The sequence below is a fragment of the Sebastes fasciatus genome, chromosome 4 (genome assembly GCF_043250625.1).
Source record: "Sebastes fasciatus isolate fSebFas1 chromosome 4, fSebFas1.pri, whole genome shotgun sequence".
Classification (NCBI taxonomy): domain Eukaryota; kingdom Metazoa; phylum Chordata; class Actinopteri; order Perciformes; family Sebastidae; genus Sebastes; species Sebastes fasciatus.
In genome coordinates, this window is record NC_133798.1 from 32,711,583 (window position 1) to 32,737,151 (window position 25,569).

A 25,569-nucleotide genomic window follows, 5' to 3' on the forward strand; every position below is an offset into this window, starting at 1 on the left:
TGCAGGCCTCCTCTTGGCTCTCTCTCTGTGATTTGATGTACGTTTGGCCTTAAAGTGGGAGGAGGAAATCCTGCAGAAGATTTTAAGAGATGCCAAATACAATCGCTTACATTAGAGTTACATTTTTCAATTTATTTATTCGAAGCCTTATTCATACATCAATCACTTCTTTTCTCACAATACTGATTCTGAAACTGAAGCTCTTTTTCAGTTTAAATTCAGTATATGTTACTGTGTGGAACTGATGGGATCACTCTTCTACATATAACGTAACATAAAGCTGTAACACAGCACCTCTGAGCTATAAGTGGAGACATTCATAAACCATTCTTTTTAGATTTTTTAAAAATGTATATTGGATTATCAAAATGACAGTGACTCGTAAACAGCATTTCATTATGATCAGCCATGTCTGGTCAATACTAGAGCCTTTAATAAGGTCAGTATTGGCGCTGTTGCAGATACAATATATGGACTGGTGCATAATTACTATTTCCAAGGTAAAAATGTGTGACATTTTCATATGTCAAAGTCAGTTTTGTTCCTCTATATCCGTCTCTAGCCTGGTCATTAAAAATGTATCCTTGCTTCATCAACAGAAAATCAAATACTGCCGTTTGGTCAGTGTTCCCTGGCATCAGAGACCCACGCATGGTGTACCCCTCTTGCGTTACTTTTGGACGATTCTGGGACGGCGTGTCAATATACGCTAGTTACATGCATAGTGTCCTTTCAAAATAAACTTCCGTTTTCACAGGAAGTTAGGTTTTAACCATTTAGCTAGGGTTAGGAAACGGTTGTGGTTGACGTTAGGTTCATTGACTAGTGACTCACAGAACTGACGATACCAACGAGTCACGTGAGTAAAGACTGACGTGAAAAAATAAGTCAACGTTACATTAAGTTTCATACGGGACACGAACGGCGGTCTCCTGGTTGAAAGACTTGTTTGTTTGACCCATCCACCAACCTTCCCACCCGCCCTTAGCAGACTCTTACGCGATTAATACTACATCACTTGCGAATAACACTGCGGGTGGGTTTACGTTGCAGTTAGTTGAAAGCCCGTTTCATCACATACTGTTGCTAAAGGGTGCGGCTGTGCGTCGGTTTTCGCTGCCGAGGGGTGCTGACCAAACGGCGGTGTTTGACGTGTTCGGAGTGAGACCAGGTTGTGGTGTCCGGTATCCAGCTCTTGTTATACATCCATGCTTCCATCTTGTTATGAAGTTTATGGCCAAAAAGGAATTAATACAGCTCTAGCTTTACCATATGATGAAGACATATACAGACATGATTTATTAGTAGCCTATATGAGTATGTTATTGTGTGATCAGCTCCATTGTGTACGGCTCCAGCAGGTCCTTTTCAGCTGCTTAGCACATAAATAACCAACATCCACTCCTTTTCTCTTTCCTTTGCTTTGTCTCTGTCTTACTCACTCTGCCTGTACACAGTCGTTGAAAGCGTTTTCTTTGCTTCATTATATATTCATGTGCAAATGCCTCTCTCTCTCTCTCTCTCTCAGTGTGAGCAAGTTAATGTGAATCTACATTATTTATCCCTGAGCTTAATGAACAGTCCTAGCCTTCCCAAATCACTGGAATATTACACATCCCAAAGTGTCAGCACAAGCTGGGTTGTCAACATAATTACATGATGTGATTTGAGAGCCTCGCTTCAAGCCTCATTCAATTCTTTTGGTTTCTGCTCTTCTGTCCTCCTGTCATTGTATCGAACAGCAATCTTTAATATTTCCTCTGTACGCCGGTGGCAGCATCGGATGCTTATCTGAAGCTGTCCCCTTGCGCTGCCTACGGATTTATTTTTATTTATAGCGCCTCCCAAACTAACAGTTACTGCTGCAGGTGGCGGTAAAATTAACCAAGCATGGTGGGTGGTGATTGTTGGCCGCATCGCTAATCAGGGGTAAAAATCTCCACAGATTAAAGCGAGCGCTTGGCAGCGGCCTCGATGTGTCGATGCGCCGTCAGCCCAGCGTGATGATAAATGTTTACGGCACTACATTAAGAGGAAATTACCTCTTTTTGCTGGAGGCCAGATCATTCATTCACAGGCGTAGCATGCCCATCGTCGGCCCTGTCGTAAATTAGTCTGCACCTTTCAGTAGGGAGAAAGGTGGGGAGGATTAGGGAGATCAATCTTTTAGACGGGCAGTTAAAATCATTATTTGGCTTCCTGCAGGACACAGGTTGCGCTAAGGAGTGACAAATTGTCCCACGCTGTTATAAACATCCCTATTCATGGACACCCTGGGGTACGGTGGCTTTGTGTCCCGCTGTATGGAGATGACCGGACTGACAGACGGGAAGAGAGGGTACTGAGTTAGTGAGGTTATTAAGGCTGCAGAACCTCCAGTTATTCATACGGAGCCACCGTAACAAGCCCACAGTGGTTTTCCTAACCAAAGATTCACCGTGTTCTTAAAAAAAATTCCAGCCATATCCCCACAGAATCTATTATTTTTGACTCCCTCTCCTCCATCAAGGTTGGGAACTGAGCTGAAAGAAAAAGCTGAATCCTTCCTCAGGCGTGGTATGCAAAAGTAAAAAGTATCTGTGCATCAAATCGGTCCAAAAATAATCACATGTTGGCTCATTTTATGGACGTCCTTGTCATGCTTGGACTGACATTGTTTACATCCGTGTTCTAATAGGCGGAGAGATTTGCATTTTTAACAAAAACAGAGTTTTCACACTGACATGATTCAGACCCACAGTAAGCACCGCTCGACCGCATCATCTGCCGCTAATCCAGTTAATCTTTCCATTGGCGACTGTTCCAGGATGGCTGCTTCCCTGTTATTTTAGGAGAACGATTAAGCATTGTGGAATTAACAATGGCTTAACCTCTTCACAAGATTTCTTTACATCCTGCCTGCAGAAAGCTCGGGGAGAAAAAAAAATTCAACGGGGAGCTCCGCTGCTCTCGCTTCCTGCGAAAAAATAACAATGTGAACCAAGATGTTCGCACCAATTACTAGATATCATTCATTGCATAAATGATACTGTGAGAAAAGGGACTTGCTTCCTCTATTGTGAAAGCTTGGATTTCTGTCCAGCATTTCACTATACCTGGCTGTCTTTTCAGCAGATAATACCCCCCTCTTACCTGCCCTGTGAGATTTTAATGAGGCAGAAGATTCCTGTTGAAAAAAGAAATTAAAAAAAGAAAAATCACTTTTTAATTACCGATCGGGCCCATTTCCTCTTCTGTAGTCCAGTAATGACCGAGTCCAGGAAATCAATTTAGTGCTGTACTACAAGAGGGAGTAGCTACGTTTACTGCTTGGGCTGAGAAATGAGCAGAAACTTTGCATATTTTGCACAAAGACCAAATCCATAAATTCAAGCACGGGAGCTGGTCCAGACTAAAAAAGAGTGCAGATAAAAATGACACGGTCTCCATTTATTTAATTTGTGCTGTGCAGGTCAGGTTACTGATGATGGCTCACACTGTAAAGGAGATCCTGCTGTCCTTTTGACATGTTGCCTGTATATACTGTCAAGGTGTTGGCTGTAAGTAGAGTTGCTTTATTGTTTGGTGCTAACAAGTAATTCACTAGATTCTCAATTCATGCAATCTTCTTATTGTTCAATCTTTGTGCCAATTTGACACAGTTTGAAAAAAAAAGGTACAAATTCTTCAGCGTGTTGTGCAGGAAATGTTCTGCCAACTGAGTAACACACTCAGTCTAAATGAGTTTAATTAACTGAGATTGAATTGTTGTTTAAAACGGCATCAGCGCTCACACAGCAACAATATTTGTGATTAGTTCCTCAACAAATGAAGCCGTGGCTGTCGTGAGCAACAATATTGTCTCACCCTGTTTTCAATCATTTCTTCATTAGCTGTGAATGTTCATCATGTCAGCATCGCCTTTGCACTCCTTAAAATATTTGAGGCCCCAAAAAAATACAAAATATATTAAGATCAATATAGTTACGGTGGGGCAATTTTCAAGTTCTTCCTGTTTTTGGATATATTAGAGCAATTAATTTAAAAGCTGTTTAAACTGTATAAACTTGGCAGCCATGCTGTTATAGCATGCTTTTGATGTGGGAAATGCTAATGTAATATAATGCTAACATAGGTAATGTTGAAGTATTTATGTAAAGTTACCTTTTATCAAGAGGTACCTTGTAAAGTTTTCCACACTTAGAGTGATTTGTCACATGCAGTTACAGTGATCTAAAAGGGACAGATCATGAAATACTCACTTTTTCAGTGCTTGTGCTCATACATCTGGGTATCTAGAGTGTCTACCAACCCACAAACCGTGAAATAAGACAACCCAGTCAGTTTTTTGTGGGATGTCTAGATCAGAAAACGTGATTTAACAAGCCATTCAGATTTGGCTCCCCTTCCTATGTCACGTGCAAGCTCATCAGCCCTATCTGAGTATCTCCACCCACAGCTTTACAACTTTGGCTGCGTTTCAAAATGCATACTTTATATTTTTAATTTTAGTACGTACTGCAGCTGCCCTTACAAAGTTGCATGCAGCATGCATACAATGCGGACATACTACTTTGTCATAACATTGTGCCTTGAACTTTGACTGTCTTGCTCATATCAAATCCTCTACCCAAAGGATTGTGAGTCAGAAAAGCCAGAAAAGCATGCTGGAAAATGCATTAGTGGGACATCCTGGTATTTTTGGCATACAGCATTATATGTTTTGGGACATATACTGAATCTTTTTCTGGCACACTAAATAATATGGTAGTATGGGTATTGGAATGCAGAGTACCTTTGCAAAGGTGCACCATATTTTCCTCGCAAGCCAATCAGAGCAGACTGGGCTTTTTCAGGAGGGGGTTTTAAAGAGACAGGTGCTAAAACAGAGCGTTTCAGAGGTGATTACAGGTATATTCAGACAGACAGTATGAGAAAAAGTAATGCGTTTTTGAACGTTGAAGCATGTAAATATGTTCTAGTAAGAACCCAAAATACAAGTATGAACCTGAAAATGAGCATGATATGTCCCCTTTAAGTATTTCTGTCTGTAATATATAAAAGAAGAATTTCATTATTGATCCTCCATAAGCATTTATCCAACAAGCCTCATGCCAGCTCAGGTTTAAAAACACTATTGTGACGACTCCTCTGGGAAATGTGATTTATTCACAATTGGAATTCTGTCACTTCCATCTTTGTCAGGTGTGAACAGGATGCTGATTGGATAAAACTTTGAGAGCGACCTCTTTGAGGCAAACATCCAGCAAGATGGTGTTGTGTTTCAACCAGGTGCAGCTGCATGCTTGAGATGGATCACATCCCCAACACACCTTCTGTCCAACAATGTATTAATAGATTGTTCAAGCGTGGAGCCGAAAGTCTTCAAATGTTCATCTCTATTCATGTTCAGAGGCCAACGGAGACCCATTGGAAAAGCTGTGATCAATATCATGCATGTGTCTCTGAGGAGGCGTAAAGCTGATGATGCTGGATGAGGCCAGTTTGTGTCGGCTGCTTCCTGCATAGCAACTAATCTACTGCCTGTATGTGTGTGTACATGTATGTAATATATCTATCCATCTAACTATCTATACATTTTAGAAGTTGTGCTCTGGACTCGTGGAATAACATACAACACACTTAATATTGATTCCCTGATAACAATGGGACATTTTAGAAATACACTTATAATTGTTAATGTTTTTGACTGTAATTGTTTTAATTAGGAATTGCCGATGTTGATGTTTGTGTTGTTATATCAGTCTGGCTTATTTTTGTTTAGTTTAGTTTTATTTTTTTAATTTGTTTTCCCAATTTAATTGCGGTATCATTGAAAATGAGGGTCCACCCCTCGATGTATTCCTGAAAAGTACATAAAAGGTCGAATGAATGAATATTATGAGCCTTTATTGATTGATTAAAATATTTAATATCAATTAATCGTATGATTTTCCATAGTTAATCACGATTAATCACAAATTGATTGCACATTTTTTATCTGTTCAAAATGTACCTTAAAAGGGAGATTTGATGAAAGTATTTAATAGTCTTATCAACATGGAAGTGGACAAATATGCTGCTTTATGCAAATGTATGTATACATGTATTATTGGAAATCAATTAACAACACAAAACAATGACAAATATTGTCCAGAAACCCTCACAGGTACTGAATTAAGCATATACAAATATGCTCAAAAATATGGCAAACTGAATCCCAACAGGTAACAACAGCCGTCAGTGTGTCAGTGTGCTGACTTGACTTGAAAATCTGAGTTAAAAGGCAGAATAAATGTTACCATGAAAATCCTTGTTTAGCAGTATAAGTAACTTCTAACCCCTCATTCATCCTTTAGATTCAAAACCTTTCATGAAGGTGGAGAGCCTGAAATGTTGCCTTTGGCCCTGGAAGATGGCTTCCCTTCAACAGACTCATATGAATAAGGAGGAATAACAAATACAGTGCAATTCTTAAAATAATCTGAGCATCCCTCCTTGTTTACTTCCACCAGTCTAAACACGGTGGCACGCTGGCAGTGTGACGGTCGCCCAGGGGATCTGCCTTGTATTTTATGCATTCACACAAACCTGTTGCTGGTCCTTTACAGCAGCCTCTTACATTATAAATGTGGAACGGAGCAGAGGGAATAACACTAACCCTAACAACAGTACCAGCTACAGTCATCATCAACAACAGCATCAACATATATAATATAAATGTGCCAAAAGGAGATTATTCACTCGTTCATTTGAAAATATGATCTCAATCAAGAGTGGATAACCCTGGTACCCGGGGTCCTGGCAGTCATGATTGGGTTTTCATGTCAATATCAGTATAGCATACTTTTTAGGACTGTAGTCAACCAAACAAATCAACTGAAATTCTACCTACTCTTCAACCAATCGATTGGTTGATGGGGGAAAAATCAGCACGTTATCTCTAGATTAACTAAATTGGCCACAATGCACTCCACCTGGTAGCCTAAATGAATTATACATAAAAATAAAAAGCTATTTGCAGCATATAAAATTATTTTTAACCTAATTATTTTATACATAAATGACAACAATAGACTCAAAGACGACATAACAAAGTGAATAGGCTATTTATTAGACCAAACATATTTAAATATAACAATTCTGATACGTTCACACTCAAAGCCTATCAAGTAGGCTAGTGATGCACAATCAATACCCGCACCCACCCCGACTCATTATGAGAGCCAATCTGCACCGCCCAACCCGCAAAAACATGTGTTAATCAATCACCCGAGCCCGACCCGCAAACGGTCTTTATGCATTATAGTAGCACAATTGTCAGGACTGAGGTCAGAGACAAGGGCTGAGTGAAATGCGGCTCTCTGAGGACCTCCTGCTGGGAGTAGCCACAGCTAGGGAGCTGTCCAGAGAACTGTCTTTCTCCCCTGACCACAGGCGGAGGGAAGATCTAGGCTAAATAGACAGACATTTTTTATCCAATCAATGTTCTTTTTTATTGAATAGCAGCAAAACAATTAACCCAGAGCCATATCCAGAGCATTGATATAGCAGCAAACAACTATTAGCTATGTAAAGATATAAAGGCGTAACGTCTATGAAGTCTCTCTCCCTCTGTGTGTGTTGCAATCAGAGCTTCTCTGTGCTTTGTTGACATAGCCGGGCCGGCCGTATGTGCTTTTAGTGTCTGTTAGTGCTTGTGAGCGTACCCCACCGGCTAGCTCACGGCCGCCACTCTGCACTACGCTCATACAGCGGTTACAGCGGATAACGCCGTTCAGACCGACAGCGTCGTCAAGGAAGCATAGCACCAACCCTCCGGTCCCACCCAAGGTAAACACTGTTAGCTCTGTCAGCACTGTTGCCGTTGTTTGCACTGTTAGCTACTAACCGCCGGCTCCGAGGTCTCCATGTTGAGAGCCATTTGGAGGCAATAGATATGCTCTGAATGTTGAATTTAGAACCTTAAATGGCATGAACGGTCCCTCTCTCTCTCACACACACACATATCCCTCCCAGCCTGGATTAAGAAGTGATTTTCTCCACATGAAAGTAACAGCAGCGACTGTCTGACCAACCGACCGACCAGAAGGTGTGATAATACGAATACTTTTTAATGCTATTTTTCCAGAGCACTTGGAGAGCTTCTTATAAGGGCTTGGATAAGAAATGGTGACATATTTCAAAACTAGTTAATTTTGTTTTGCTTACAAATATACCAAGCAAATCCACAACATCAGTCCTAGAAATCTCCTGCAAACTCGCCTGGGCTCCCAACACTGTAAGGTTGAGATTCAACTGAGAGATAAACTTAAGAAAATGACTCTTTTCCCCTGTAAATGAACAGTATATCAAACCATATCACTAGCAGAGGTAGAGACATCCCACAGAGCTACGGAGAATGAACTACACATCCAGTAATAGTTCACTGCTCAGAGTTTTTAGGATACTGTTCCAGGTTAGGATGCAGAAAACCGAGTTGACACAGTCGTTGGACTGTTCTGTTGCCGGGGCTGGGATGGCTATTTCTGGACAGGCTCCTATGATTCATCAGTGGCTGTTTGGAGGTCTGACGTGTCAAGATGTGTCATTCCGCTAATTGTCACTCTGACTTATCCTAAGCCCCTCTCCAGGCCCTGAGCTCTCTCCTGACCTGAGATAATTCCGGTCCAAAACTAAGCAGAGAGAGCAGGTTTTTACACACCTCAGGGGAGGAGAAGCTGGTTTGGCTCTCCACAGGTTTAGTGCACAGCTGGACTACAAACGTTTTAGATACTTTTCTGAACAAAGAAACCAGTTTCTTCCTACATGCAGGTCAGATTTTAGATCAATGGAAGGAAAACACTCAGATAAATAATAAAGTAAATAGAGTAAACTTTATTTGTATAGAAATGCAGCCCGAAGTGTTTTGCACATAAAAACAGAATAAGATGGAAAACAAACCTGATAAAATAAAATAAAAATGAGATGTATGATCCCAGTATGCTTGGGTAGGAAATAAAAAAAAAAAAAAAAATTTCAATAATGAAAAATCAGTGTTAGACTATTGATGCATTTACCTGTAAGGTGATAACAACAATATTTTACCTGTTAACAGTACGTTCACTATTGTGCATGGTGAGGAAAGTACCTCTATTTCCATTGCATGCTTCATAATTTATAGATGATCCTAGTTTTTAGTTTACTTCTCAAGTGCATCTTCTTCTGCTTCATCTTTGCTGCTGTGGGATCTTTAAAGTTCATCTTTTCTTAGTTTATGTTAAAACTTACTCTACAAAGCAAGTAGCAACTCATCAGATGCATATAAAAGTGCACCGTCTCCGATTGATTTATGGTGGAATGGAAAATACATGAAAATAGGTCTACTTGGAGAACCAAACTGTACTGAAGTGCTGTTCCTGAGTGAATGTACCTCCTCCAGCTGTCTACTGGGAATGAGCAGGATAAGGAATATATGAACTCTCTCTCCTCAAAGCCCAAATATTCAGGCCTGTACTGTCATCAAACTAAACTTTCCTCAACTTCTGAACCACTGGCAGCCCTGATATGATTTATGAAACTACATTTAATGGACAACAGTGCGAGCAACAACGCCTGGCTCGTTTTGTATTGCTGAAAATGAACGTTACCTTCGACAACGACGCACCGCTACGTGTTATAATGAAAGCACATTTACATCGCAATATTATTCAGGAGGCTCAGCATTTCCATTTGGGGGCATGAAAACACCATTCCCCATCTGGTATAAGCCCCCATCATGATTATATGCTGGGATAGGCTGGTATTACCCAGGGTATACTATTTAATGATATTTTTGTGGTCACACCAAGTTCTCTTTTCATAATAATATCCAAAGTATTCAGCTTAATTATGTGTGCTGGGGTATTTGTGATTAGGATATGAATATGCATATAAACAGCTTAGCCCAAATATGACCTCAACTGGAGCATGAGCCGGTATCCACAGTATCCTCTGTGTGACTGCGCTCGTTGGTGCGATGTCATTCTCACTGAATTTTTCTAATAAGCTTGACTTAATAGGCCCACCATGGATACTTATGATTAGAAACAGACAGACATTTTTCACACTGCATATTTCTTCACTGATTAATGTCTCGATTTCATGCTCACTATATCAAGGTACAATTTATGGAGGCTTAAGTCTGTTGTTATATTGTAGGTTACATATCAAAGTTCCTACACGGAACAGGTTCTGAAACAAGATTGTCTATTTCTATAGATATTCTTAATGCTCGTCATCGGGTCAGATTCCACGTTAAATCAGACGGCACGCAGGTTTACCGTGAAACTTCTTCAGGTCAGACTCCAGCGGGGCCTCTGGCAGCAACCAGCCCAGATCCTGCTCCGCTCCGCCTTCGACCTGCAGTCGGAGCTCCAGCGGTTGGTGCAGAGCTACGCAACTGGCAGCAGCGGGTCCTACTCCGTCCAGGAGCAGAGCTTCGCCTCGCTGCTTCGCCGGTCCGGTTTTCTACGTATATTTTGGAGCCTGTAGTTCATAATGTGCAGCGTGTTTTATAAGATTTCAAAAAAGTTCTGTATGTAAAAACTTTACAGTAAACTTTATAGCAAAGTACGAAATGGAAGTAAAATAAATAGGGTTGTCAATCGATTAAAATATATATAAAATGTTCAAAATGTACCTTAAAGGGAGATTTGTCAAGTATGTAATACTCTTATCAATATGGGAGTGGGCACATATGCTTGCTTTATGCAAATATATGTATATTTATTTTTTGGAAATCAAATAACAGAAAACAATGACAGATATTGTCCAGAAACCCTCACAGGTACTGCATTTAGCATAAAAAAAATATGCTCAAATCATAACATCACAAACTGCAGCCCAACAGACAACAACAGCTGTCAGTGGGCCAGTGTGCTGACTTGACTATGACTTGCCCACTTTATGATAATCACATAGAGTTTGGGGCATGTATGTAAAGGGGAGACTCGTGGGTACCCATAGGACCAATATTCATTCACATATCTTGAGATCAGAGGTTAGCGTAAGTTTGAAGCGTTATGTAGCCTCCTTCGCGACAAGCTAGCATGAAATGGTACCAATGGATTCCTTAGGTTTTGTAGTTTCATATGATATTTGATATCAACCTAAAAAAAAACACAAGTTGTGTTAATGCTTTAAAGAAATGATGACATTAAAACAAGTTTACGTTAACACATTATTATCGCGTAAATTTTGACAGCCCTAATAATCACCTTCCACCTGGTTTCGTGTATCCTTTATTGTATTTCATTGCATTTTGTCTTTGATGTACCAGAAACAGGGAGTCTCATTGAGATAGAAAATCTCTTTCTGGGAACAGAAATAAGAACCAAAAGAAAAATGGTCGAGGATGGGGCCTTCCTAATCTGGAGGTCCGGGGTCTTGGAGAGGTTTCTAAGAGGTCCCTGACAAAATGAAGGTTTGTTCAATTTCACTCTCCCTGTTATCTCCGCTTCGACAGTATGGACAGGCAACAAAAGCCTTTGAAAAGGCTCAGTGGGATGAAACCTCTATTAAGTCCTCCAGACCTCTGGATTGATTTTTTTTTTGACATAAAAGTTTGGGCAGCTATCTTCTTACTTTAGAGAATGTGTCAGTGACTTCCTAAAAAATACCCAGAGCATCCTAAAACATCTACAGGGTTTCTAAACTAATTGCTTTTTTTTTTCTTTTAATCTCCTCCCAGAGGGTTGGGGGGGGGGGGAGTCTTGGACAAATGTGCACCCCAACTGGGTTCCCCCTAAAATCTTATCATATTGCTGGGCCCGCTGGAGGGAAGGGAGGCACGGGAGAACCAGAACCAGGACTGAGCGGGGCAGACTGTCTGACCCTGCTGCAGTAAAATGAGAGGTTTTCTGAAGGGACTCTGGTGCTCGGAAACACTACCACTTTTGTCCATAGGAGCCGCTAAAATCAACACAAAATGAAAGTTCCTCGTATAGTAGCTTTAAGGATTTTTCTACATATATTTTGGAGCCTCTAGTCCATAACAATGCAGCGTGTTTTATAAGATTTTAATTAAGTTTTGTATGTAAAAACTTTACCTATAAAGTACGCTATGGAAGTAAAATAAATAGGTTTGTCAATCAATTAAAGGGACTGTTTGTAACTTTCTAAGCGTATAAATGTACTGGGTCGGGATCCCATACGCGCTCACATTTGCTCGCTCGCGTGTAGCCGGAGTCTCTCCTCCGCTGCCTGCTTGCCTTCACTCACACACACACCGCACGCGTTCTCGCTGTCTCGTTCCTCTACTCTACTAGACGTGCATGCGCGCTCACTCCACACTGCAGGATAGTTAGTTTAGCTCTGAGAATATCTAGTGAATGTACAGTGGACGTTTGTGCAGAAATAACTGCTGCAGCTCCTCCAGACCAACAGAGGTTTCCCGTGTCTTGTGAAGTGACGGGGCTCTGCAGCGAGAAATGTTATCAGCGGGGCTGAAGCAGGAAGAGAAGCGTTATCGTCTCCGACCGGGTGCCGGCGTCTCCCTGCGGGCGCGCTCGGAGACGACAACGTTTCTCTTCCTGCTTCAGCCAGCAGGAAAAGCCAACACTAGGATCAGCAGTGATTCATGGAGAGACCTTCGTCTTGTCAGCTAACATTGCTGCCAGGCAGGTGAAATATAGAGTGATATTGTGGTTTTAGCTGACTTGTGTCACCTCACTGTTTTGAGCGATGCTCGTTCATGTCTAGTTAGAGCGAGCAAGCGCGAGCCCGACGCTGTCTTTCGTTGACTTAACGGCCACAGGTGTCGCTGTTAACAAGCAATTCTGAAAGTTACAAATAGTCCCTTTAATCACACATTTTTTATCTGTTTTTTTTCTTTTAATCTCCTCCCAGAGGGGGTGGGGGGTTGGGAGGGATCTTGGACAAATGTGCACCCCAAATGGCTTCCCCCTAAAATCTTATCAGCGCCCTTGCTGCGTTTGAGGGGTTGCAGCCTCTTTTGAGACAGTCTTATCTTTTCGGTTGTATTTTAAATAGGATGCACTTTGTCTTGTGATGACAGGTGAATCCAGGGGACCTGACCGTCCGTGCCACGCACATGCATGCACCGCTGGTGCGCACGAATCCAGTCGCACCGCCCTCCAGTCCGCCTGCCGCTGCTGCCGGGAGGAGCAGCGCAGAGAGCTCAGAGAGGAGAGGAGAGGAGAGGAGAGAGCAGACCGGAGCGCAGCAGCATCAACACTCTCACGGTATACCTTGGGGGATGTGGAGGCAATCTCGACAGACAGAAATGCACTGTGAAATTCTCAAAGTTTGTCTTCTGTGAGAGCTGAAGACAAAGAAGAAATCGTAGAGAGAGAGAGAGAGAGAGAGAGAGAGAGAGAGAGAGAGAGAGAGAGACGGTGCATCAGCCGCTGCAGACATTTCCAGCGGTGCATACTGCCTGCCTGCTTGGTGCTCTCTGTCGATCGAGAAGCGCCTCTGAGCCGGAGTCCGAACCAATCTAACCACCAGGAGACATCAGAGAGAAGGAAAAGAGAAAGCATCTTCACTTCTTCAGATACCCCCCCTCCACCTGCTGACACCTGGACCCCCTGCTGCGTCTCCTGCTGATGTGGAGGTGAGTGGTGCTGATGCGATGGTTCTGTGATGTCTGCTGGGTTTAGACAGACGAGTTGATGGTTGCTGAAGGATTCACAGGTAAGGAAGGCCACGTGGTTAGAAGACTGATAATAACTGTACCAGCAGCTTGGTCTGGTTCTTATCCAGCTCTGCATCGTGTCAGTCCAGAGTCAGAACTTTATGTCTGATAACATCCAAAAATAAATGCAATAAGTCACACTCAGAGAGCATGAAACCCAGTTTCTATCCAACCCAGCAACAACTAGGCAAACTCAGAGGGAAGAATCCATCTTTACCTACAGTATGTCTTTACCTCCTCTGAAGAAGCATTGATTATCTAAATATAAGCTTTGTCTAATGAATCACAGCCAATTAAAAACACACATGTGGTCACACTAGTTAGTGTCAAACTAGGTAATATAACTTTGTGCATTATAGCCAACATGACATGTTTATATTTGGTGAACTGGTGCTGAATTAATCATCATTTAAAAAGTACAAATGAGAGGATTTGCTGTCATAAATTCAATACCTTTGAGTTTTGGATTGTTGGTTGGACAAAACAAGCAATTTGGAAAACGTCACCAGACTTCATGAGTCCTTTTCTCTGTTTTTGACTTTTTTAGGGAGGCACCGATACCTGATCAGATATCGGGCCGATACTGACTCAAAATAGCTGGATCGGTTATCGGTGACAATGGGACCGATCTATTCAATTCAATTATATGTTTATATACTATATACATTATAGACTGAAATTTAGATACTTTTTTTATTTAGTTTTTTAGTTTTGACCAATTTGTTGCTAAATTCAAAAAGGTTTACACTTCAATTGTAGATTTTTATTTCCTTCCATATAAAAGAATGACCCCAGCCACTTCCACACAGTGAGGCTTACAGCTTATTAGTTAAACACTGGTATTGGAACGGTGCTCAGTATCGGCCGATAACCGAAGCCCAGGCATTGCTATCAGGACTGAAGAAGTCGGATCGGTGCATCTCTATAGACTTTTTACACGCTGAATAAGTAACAATAATAATTAAATTAAGAATGAAACACAAATATTCATTGGTTGCAACTCCTCCGTTATCCAAAACAGCATGTATCCCACAAACATGCCTGCAGGGCTCATCCTCAGTCAGTGGCTGACTCCAATTCTCTGAATATAACAAGTGCAGCTGTTAGAAAAGAGCAACAGCAGCTACACAAAAACAGAAGCACATTGCAGTGTACCTGCAGGCAAAAACATTGTTTTTCATGCACTGGTCAATTTAGAGATTTTGGGCTATTTTTGCTTCCATAACATGTCTTCTTTTAGACTAGTGGAAATAAAACATCCAAAATATACATCTAGGTGTTTATTTAACTACTTTGTCTGTTTGCGTCTGCAGATTTCTCTTAAATTGATGTAAAGTTAGCTTTAGATAATGCCTCATTTGCATATTTAAATTGCCTTACTGTAAGTAATCAACCGGGGAAGTTTCATAGTGATATTTATTGTTTACCCTATTCACCTGTAGTGTCTTCAAAATGTACAGAATGGAGCTTTTCAATACAAATCTTTAAAGGCTCAGACTCTGAGCCAGAAATATCCACTTCAGTAGCACTTACATCCACCAAACTTTCCAGTTTCATTCCTATCTATATTCTGAAGGTTTTTCCATTAGGGGTTTGTTCATATGTGATTCATAGCCTGATTTGTAAAACATTTTATTCCTGAAAACATGGTGAAAATTGATTTTTTTTTATGGCTGTTGGCAGTATTTTCTGATATATGGAGTGATAAAAAGAGATATCTGTAAAAACCTTTGACTCCAATATGTCAACAAAATGAAACAATTTTTTAGCCTGGCTTTATCCAATGTTCAGATTTCTTTTCTTGAAATGTGCAAATCAGCAGATATTTAATAAGGTAATGTTTCATTTGCATATTTAAACATACAATTTCAGGAAACTTTTAATACAAATAACACTCGTGGGGAAGTTTCATTTTGATTTACAGTATATTAATCAAAATCTTTATTTACTCTTTTTCTCATTTAGATCTTTTTCGAGTGCGTAAACTATAAACTGCTTCTAATATGTAAACATATGGAAAGAAATTATTTCGCTAAAACGCTACAATTAAACTGTAACAGTAACGCATCACCAAAGGCACGAATTGTCCTTAAAGTTGCCAAAGAATTGGATCATCTGCCGGAGCGGCTCATGTCCTGCGGTGCGAATGACAGCTCCATGGCTCATCTGAAAGGCCTGTAGCAAAAGCAGCAGCTCATTACAAGTGCAGCGGCTCGGGCTTCCTCTGGCAGGAGGCTGCCGGCTCATTAGGGGTCACCGAGGGGCGAGTCTCCCTCTATGAGCCTCAGCTTGTTACCACAGCACTCTGTGAAACCGCTGTTAATTGGAATGAATTCATTTTCACTGACAGATTGAAGAGGTACACACGTCAGTAAAACTCTCTCTGTGCTGTCGAAATCTCATTATTGTGCTGATGATGTTTTGTTGTTTAAAAATTTATTTTATATAATAACAGTGCGGTTTGAAGTAGACAGACTGGCCCTCTACAACAGTACGTTTGATGTAACATGACCCGCCAGTTGGTTTGTTACACAAAACCATCTGAGAAGCCGTCATTGAAAACTGTTTGTGAAGGGGCAGGCACTTTCTAAAAACTCCTGGCAGGTGATTGGATGAACTATCTGTCAATCAAACTCTTGCCGAAGCCAATCAGGAAAAGATGGAACATTTTTTCCGTCTAGAAAAGCCCTCAGTATCGTTCTTTGCTCTTCTTCCAATGAAGAAGTACTCTCCGGTTCTGATAGAATGAAAATTCGCCTCTCCGTGTCGTCACAAACACCTAAACCACGCCCGTAGCTGCCGGTAGCTCCTCACCGGACGCTGATTGGTCTCAGCGTTGTGTATGTGTAATATTATGATCTGTAACACAGTCTATATGGATATATTATTGGTTGCAAAACATCTATTAGGGCTGTCCTCAACCAAATAAATTCTTAGTCCACTAACACTCATACGACTAATCCATTAGCTGATTTAATCGACAGATCTGTAAAAACTGAGTTTCTCCAGAAAGAATCACACAAAAGCATCACTTTAAATCCTGTGTTTAACAGATATGTGCTCATAAGTTTCTTGGAAATAAGTCATTCAGCATGGAAAAAAGCATAAAAAACAGCAAATCGACTAAAGAAATCTTAGTCGACTAAGAGGGTGCAGCCGTACTAACTATTCAGTTTACTAACAGCAATATTTCTACTCAAATAAATCCAAATATTGATGCCAACCGGGCACTAATATGGCTTTTAGGGAGGCTGAGGTTTCTTTGAATTGGGATAATAGACATGATCCCTCACTGGCTTCCCATCAGTGACACAGCCAACTGTCTTCATTGGAACACGAGCTGGAGCTCCCATTACTGGTATTTCAACCCCAGTCCTCAGCAGCGGGGTGGGTATGTTGAAAAAGATATTAGCCAAAATAGAAAAAATATATATTTTCTTTCCATATACAGTAGGACTATCACATATTTCTTTTTTTTATTATTTCATATAGACTATTTATTGAATTACCAGAAACCATGCTATAATGTGATATCGTTATCGAGATATTAAATTACCTATATCGTACATTAAAAGCATGATCTTTACCACATGAAGGCTATGATTAAATATTATAGGCATTTACATACATTCACATATGAATTCCACCCTTCAGAGAGGCGACACAGCAAAAAGAAGACCAGGTGTGTGGAGACAGTGGAGCGGAAAAAGAGCCACACCTGAGACACGAGTCCAGTGGACATTGACACACCGAGTAGAGTCTCAACGCTGTGTAGCTGTTTAGATGTGTAGCTGTGGTAACACTGGACAGGCTCCAGACGTGAATATTGGTACGAAGCAGGATGGTGCTGAAAAAAGGGCCCGTGTACTTAATCTCTCTCAGCTAAAAAAAAAAAACTGACTAGACTCTTAAATAAAGTGAGTCATGCTTTTGCATCCATTCATACTGTACAAGTCATTTAAATAAAGTCATTTTTCTCAAAAGGAAGGAGAGGCTTCCATTGACCCTGTGTGATCAGGCAGAACATAAACCTTAAGAACTCTAATCCTTCTTACTTTTTCAACGGAATAACATGCAGGCTTTTTTTCTGTTGCCTCGTCACAGTTAACACAGACATTTTACGTAGACGAGATAAAAAAAATGGCCATCATAAGAAGACATTTATGCTTGTAATTTGTTCTAAAATCGTATTTATCGTCCAGAGTTTGTCAGTTTTATAACTTCACAGTTACATTTCAACTTGTTTAAATAGTTTTCTAGACTAAGTTTTATACGACAAAGTGCTGACACAATATCTCCCTATCAGCAGCTGTTTATAGGAAACATTTGAAATGAAGACTCGAGTTGAATTACCTTTAAAAAAATTGACATTTCTCACAGTGTCAGATGCACTGAACTTTTACTGATGATTGCAACAGCACCCACTCAGGTAGTCCGTGCAGCCACTCACTTGATTTCTCCGTGAAAGGTTAGACAAATGCCACAAATAATTGTCGGTGTGCCTCTTGACCGTACTCTTGCCCCCAGTGTCTCACCGTGTTGATTATCTGAGGCGGTGCGGGTCATGAATGTCTGGGCAGCTGGAATCTATCGGGCAGCCACTGAGCTTTTTTGCTGTGACACGGAGGAAGTGAGGCGCGAGCGTCGGGAGAATGAAGGCTGCTTCAGTGATAGTGGATCTGAGCTCCGGTCTGTGTTCAGCCGCTGTGAGGAGAAATCTTAATGCCAGCGCTGACTGAATGACTGAGTATGTGACTGACTTCCTGCCCGGCTCAATGAGTGAAAGAATGGACCGTACTTACAGCACGCTTAGCACCGATGCCAAGTTTATCAGAGGAAGGAGATGAAACACTCCAGGCACGAGTCCAGACTGTATACTCATACACTCGGAGATGCATTGATGTTGCCGTCAAGTGCTTAGCCGGTTCAGTGAGCGTCGCAGAAAGCTTGAATATCATGTTTATTAAGAGAAAGGGAGAGGAGGGGTCTCAGGCTGTGGGTATAATATTCACTCCCATATGCTCAACATAATGTTTGCTTCTTCTTCTCAGGAAGACAGAATCCGTTGTAGTCAGGCACCCAGCGTGTTTTAAAATGAGTTCACCTTGAATGGCGGCATCTGTTGTTGGAAGTTTGTGCAGTTACTTTTATAACCCAAACTTTTTTTTTAATGAAGTGATCCTGAGAAACTCATCATTTGTTGATTCAGTCTGTAAAAAAAAAAATAATGTCTCGAGGATTCTGCCCGCAGGTCCATTTTCTTCTAATTGTAACTCTATTTTCACTTAACGAAGCCATTCACAAATTAAGGTGCATTAAGTAACATAAAACTGTAGTCAACGTCTAATAGCAGCCAACAACTCTGATATATTCATTTTCTGCTAAAAGGGCAGCAAGAGTCTTTCTCACCGACTCTAGATGGATACATTTTGTTTTTAGGGTTGTCTGTCCGTATGTACATATGTATGTTCATCCGTACCATCCTTGTGAAAGCGATATCTCAGGAACGCCTGGAGGGAATTTCTTAAAATTTGGCACAAATGTCCACTTGGACTCAAGGATGAACTGATTAGAATTTTGTGGTCAAAGGTCAGGGTGACTTCACAAAACACGCTTTGGGCCATAACTCAAGAATTCATATGCTCATTATGACAATTTCACACAAATGTCTAACTTTTTTTTAAATAAGAGGGTCTGGAAAGTCGTTAAAACTAGCACTAAAGTCGGCAAGTTGGCAACACTGGACTGGGCTTTTTTTCATGAGGGGGTCTTAAAGAGACAGGCACTAAAATGGAGCATTTCAGACAGAGGGCAAATACAGGTATATTCAGACAGACAGTAGGAGAAAAATAATGTGTTTTTTGAACATTAAAGCATGTAAACATGTTCTAATAGAAACCCGAAATACAAGTATGAACCTGAAAAAGAGCATGATATGTCCCCTTTAAGGTGTTATGAAATAGTCTAATAGCATAAGCAGCAGCACTTTGTGTATTTTACCTTTAGAGTGCAATTCTTTGGGGCATTTTGGCCATTAATAGAAAAAGGCCCAGTATGACAATAGATGAAACTGTAGCTGTTGGAGGTATTTCAATCCACTGCACTTCCTCTCATGATTCATACGCTTTAACAATTCCCTTTCACCCCCCAGTGTTTGATTTGGCTCCTCATTTTGACATCCTTTGAGAGGTTCAAAACCACATTCATAACATTTTTTTGGGGGGAAATTCTTTGTACCGATAGCTGAAAGAGTTTTAAGTCTCCTCCAGGGCTTCACGTATGTGTGAATCTCATGTGTTGTGGAGGTTTAGTTCAGCTGTCAGACAGCAGATTGTCGGCCGTTCGTACAGTGATTCATTCAACACTGAGTAGTTGTAGCTGGACGGAAGCCAAAGACAACTACTCAGCGTGCTGCCAGTGAAGTCAAGAAGTTTGTCATTATGAGTTTGGCTGATTGTTATGCCGATGTATTATTTAGAGTGGTTCTCCCCCGGCTCCTCGTATCACCTTTATGTCTGTCAATTATTAAATCTGTAGTCGGAGTGTGAACCTGCAGTATTTCATGAATGCCACAAAGAATGAGAATGTATTTCTTCTAAGAATTTTAAGCTCTGCACTCAAAAATGAACCCCCAAGTGCTATCGGCCAAATTTACCGACTTATCCAATGTCAAATTACTCTTTTGTCAGATTATTATTATTGATACATAAATGTGTACGCAGCATTTTGATGTTGCATCTGGTTGAGGTGGAGCTGATTTTAAAAGCCTAATATAATGTTATTATATTTTATAAACTGGACAAGTAAATATCAGTCAAATAAATGTAGTCCAGTCTTTCATCTGAAATGTAGTGCAGTTATTATATAAGGTAATATAAAATGGAAATACAAGTCTTTCAAAACTGTATTAAAGAACAGGGCTTGATTAAATGTATTTAAATATTAATAGATTTCAACAGCACCCACCAGCCCTTCTTCCTCGTAGTCTGCCTCACATATACAAAGCTAGTTATTTTTATATCTAAAAAGGTGATCAAGAATTTCCTTTACGGTTGTCAATCAATTCAAATAGTTAATCGTGATTAATCACAAATTAATCACACATTTTTTTTTTTTTCATTTAATAAGTAAGATAAGTATTTAATACACTTATCAACATGGGAGTGGATAAAAATGCTGCTTTATGCAAATATATTTATTATTGTATATCAATTAACAACACAAAACAATGACAAATATTGTCCAGAAACCCTCACATGTACTGCATTTAGCATAACAAATATGCTCAAATCATAACATGGCAAACTGCAGCCCAACAGGCAACAACAGCTGTCAGTGTGTCAGTGTGCTGACTTGACTATGACTTGCCCCAAAACTGCATGTGATTATCATAAAGTGGGCATGTCTGTAAAGGGGAGACTCGTGGGTACCCATAGGACCAATATTCATTCATATATCTTGAGGTCAGAGGTCAAGGTACCCCTTTGAAAATGGCCATGCAAGTTTTTCCTCGCCAAAATATAGCGCAAGTTTGGAGCATATGACATGGTTGGATGGATTCCTTATGTTTTCTAGTTTCATATGCCAGTATCTTCACTCTAGCTTTAAAACTGAGCCTAATGCAATATAAAAATTGCAAGCTCTGTTAATGCGTTAAAGAAATTAGTGGCGTTAAAACGACATTGCGGTAACACGTTATTATCTTGTTAACTTTAACAGCCCAAATTTTCTATAAATTAAAAAACGTCATATCCAAATGCATCATTTCAATGACCAGTTACGCGTGAAGGTCACCACGCCAGTCACGAGACATCATCAGGTAGAGACAAACGCGTTCTCACTGTAAGCCAAAGTTGCAGTGACATAAAATGGATCGGTTTTGAACCGAAAAAGCGATGCGGGAGACAACCTGCGCCAGTAAAAGCTCCAAAGCATGTGGTGAGGAAATTAAATTAGGATTCATAATGTGAGGCAGTGATGGGTGAGTGTAAGCAGAATTTTTATTTTGGTCATTACAGCGGACAGTGGCATAAGACATATTTACAGCCCGGTTTATTTTATCTCCTTTTTTGGTCATATGTTTTTTTCTCATTTATTAGGGAAGGTGGTCCTTGGAAATTGTTTAACAATCAAAAGTGGGCCCTAAGTCATAAAATATTGAGCACCCCTGATATAAACGACACTACAGTAACCTGATCAACAAGATATACTCATAAAACTCAACCGCAAACCTTCCATTCGGAGACATAAACTGTAACAGCGCTGAGCCATAAAAAGGGTTCAAATAAGAACACTCAGCAAAACTGCTGTCCATAACAGGGAAAAGTTGCCTGTATGGCAACATTAAGTCTGCTTGTGTTTTGAAGTGGAATGATCTCAGTCACTGAAGTGCGCTTTGCCTGCTTCATCTTCCGTCTCCATGGCCATTTTCCCTCAGCGACTCCCCCTCCGCTGCTCATTTAGCATAATGTGACTTTCCGCCCATTAGCAGGGCTGTACTCACACACATTGCTGCTGAGTTCAGATCCACAAAGACATGCTTCTCTTCTTAAAGCTTTATCTTTTTCTGTGGAATACATTCATTAATTAAGAGTTAAAGGGTTAGTTTACCCAAAGTACAAGCCAAAGTGGTATTTACTGTAAAAAGTTTGGGTTTTATGTGCTGAGGTTTTGAGTTATCTGCTTCCAACACAATACAATGGACATGACAGTGAGTTTTCATTTGAAATAGTGTCTACTCTACAGAAATAGTACCTGTGAAAGCTTACAATGCGTTTTCTAAAAGGATATATTTTTTTAGAGTTTTGAGGAGCACACTTGAGGAGAGTACCTCAAAATCTTGGCACATAAAAACATTTGCAGGGCTCGATATCTGTCGCTAAATTAGAGATGTTTCCCTCCTGATATCGATGATGATATCTCAACTATCTGCAGTTATGATTTGAAATCTGTAAACCAAATTATGTGGAACCTTTTGGGATCGTTTTTTTACGTAAAGTAATGTGAGGATGGGGATTTTTGTAGAGCTAAAAGTGGTGACTGCTGTGACTCATGCTAATAGTGGAAACACAGAGTTTTATAATGACATTGATGTCACTATGAGGAACTGGGCCTCCAACATCGTGATGTAGGTGTTAGCTCCCAGCGGGGACCGGCGGAGCACTGAGGCAAAGCTCTGCTTTGAGACTGTTTCATAATCAGTTAAAAGTTCCTCACAGTAACTTTAATGTGGGTTGTTTACGTCTGGCTGATACCCGATCTGCTTAATGAGATCAGCATCGGCACGTTAACTGATCCAGCGGATCGTTGTTGTTTTGATTTTATGGTTGTTTTTTTCAAACATTCCACCAAAAGTTTAGTAGTCATCAAATGGCACATGAACTTACATGTTTATAGTGGTCACATGAGCAGTTAATCTATGTCAATTATCACTATTTTCTGACATTTATAGGCTAAACGATAAATAATTTGCTCACTTAAAGTCTTAATTTTCCTAATTTTTTTTTATCATACCTGTTAAAATGTTAGGAGGAGGGCCGAGCCATTATACACAGTACATTAGAGTTGTAAGAGTCTTCTTGTTGTCTATAATTAGGACTGCAGAGATGATAATGGGAGCTAATGGATTGCTAGACAGCAGCACCAAAGTGCCAAAGAATCAAAGGAAGACAGTGAATTCCCTCATGAAATATGCATCAATGACAGTGAAATAAAGACCAAAGGCAAGCTGTGTTTGTTTGGAGAACGGGGCGGAGGGCGGGGTTGAAATAGGTTGCGTAACCACACCATATTGCCATTCCTTTTCAAACATGCACTCCAGCTGTTGACGAAGGCACGAAGCAGCTTTGATCAGCACGAGGAGGTGTGCTGAGGTTGACGTTGCAGATGTGGACCTGAAGGCGACTGAGGCTGACTGCGTGCGTGCGCGGTTGATTGATTTATTTATTTATTATTTCCATTACGGACTTTTATTTTCTGAAGTTTCTGTTTGGAAAATAAAGAAAAGTAATTTTAAAGTTATATTGGAGCTGTGTTCAACATTTTGCTTTAACTTTAATAGTAGTGATTGTCTGGGAACGTTTCATTTATTGTGGGCTGGCTCTATTCTTTTAATAATCTGAGATTTGTATACAAATCCCAGCAGTACGTGCAGGTGGTAAATGTAGAGCGGCAGAGCACTGTACAAAGCAGTACATCAAACTCTAACAGACTCCAGTAAACAATGAAACCTTCATGAATAATTGCTTCCAATTGTTCCCCCTGATGGAGGCACCAGGATTACCAATAAACGGCTGAATATGAGGCTGTCTGCACTGATATTTACTCCTCTACAGTCCCACAGTTAACAGCTCTCGGTGAGCCGTTAAAATCTGCTCGCTGGAAACTCAGATTGACACAAGTGCAAACTCCAAAAGTCAGCATTTGCACAGGGCGCCTTGGGAAGGAAATTCAAATAGCACAGTTGATGCACCTGCGACTGAAGATGTTCATTGTCGTCACTAATTTATCACCGGAATTTCAGGCAACACCAGGTGCTCAGACGGTATATCCAGGTCTGGAGATTACTGCTGCTTCACTGGATGTCTGGAGCTCAGTCAGAAAACATTGGAAAATAGCTCGAGTTAGGAACTATTTTCAGAAGTTTGCCCAAATTTATTACAATTTGACACTTTGAAAAAGTTTACACATACATTTAAATAGTTTAAATAGTAGCTATTGCTACTAAACATCACAATGAACACCACAATTATCCACAGCAATAGAGAGAGAAAGATGAAAATATGACAGAATCAGCCATTTTCTTGGCTGTTGTAATGTTTTCATGTCAATAATGGTTAAAACTAAATACTTGAATAAAGATAAAATTCAGTTTAAACTTGAGGAGTGTACTTTAGTGTTCATTTAATCAACCTTTCTTTTAAAAGAGGAAGAACGTTTCTTCATTCAGAAGTTGCTTAGACTCACTTAAAGGTAGGGTCGATAATATCGAGAAACCAGCAAGAGTACGTTAGATTTTTTTTTAATTATCCAACCGAAAACCCAGCCCAGTGTTGCCAACTCTTTTCCAATAAATGCTAGCAGCACTAGCTCCAAAAGTCCCTAAATCTAGAGAGAAAGTAGCCAAATCCGCAACACTTTTTTTCATCTCCTTAATATTGCCAAAATCCAAACTATTCCATCATCACATGATGCTGAAAACGTAATCCATGTATTTGTATCCTCCAGACTTGATCATTATAATGTTTCCTCTGGTCTTCCTAGTTGTGCTACTGGATGTCTTCAGCTTGTTCAGGATGCTACCCATTCTGGCCTCTCTTCACTGGTTACCAGTGCAAGCTTGAGATGATTTTAAGGTTCTTCTTCTAATATACAAAGCCTTGCACCAATTTACCAAGCTGAGCTAATTACACCGTATACACCGGCCCGCCCTCTTTGCTCTCTTGATGTTGGTCTCCTGGTCCTTCTTTTAGTTAAAAAGAAATCAGCTGGCTTCAAAGCATTTGCCTACTGTGCTTTTTATCTCTGGCCTTCTAGCCTTCCATTAAGATTGAAAATGTACCTTAATTCAGTTTATTACAGCCTACCCTACAGCTTGGTTGGGTCAATCACATTTTAACATTGATTTTCTTAATGTGGTTGTAGTGTATTGTTTATTTGCTTGCTGTGTGTTCTGTCCCTTGTATTTATTTATGTACAGCCTACCCCTGAACTTAGTCGAGTACATCACCCCGTTTAACATTCTTGTTCTTACCGTGGCTGTTTTGATTTTAATGTTTATTGTCTCCGCCAAGGCCGTAGGCCTAGGAAGGAGGTTATGTTTTCATCGGCGTTGGTTTGTTGGTTTGTTTGTTTGTTTGTTTGTTTGTTTGTGGGTTTGTCCGTTTGGAGGATAACTCCAAAAGTCCGAGATGGAT

General features: G+C 40.4%; 1 protein-coding gene across 2 annotated transcripts in view; it reads left to right on the forward strand.

The window, feature by feature from the left end:
* The first annotated feature begins 12,974 nt into the window (after nt 1-12,974).
* mgat4c (mgat4 family member C) overlaps nt 12,975-25,569 on the forward strand; it is a 127,744-nt gene continuing 115,149 nt past the window's right edge. For both annotated transcript variants that reach the window (XM_074633704.1, XM_074633702.1), the window contains exon 1: nt 12,975-13,573. The gene's annotated coding sequence lies outside the window, so the exon portion shown is untranslated. The remainder of the gene's footprint in view (nt 13,574-25,569) is intronic.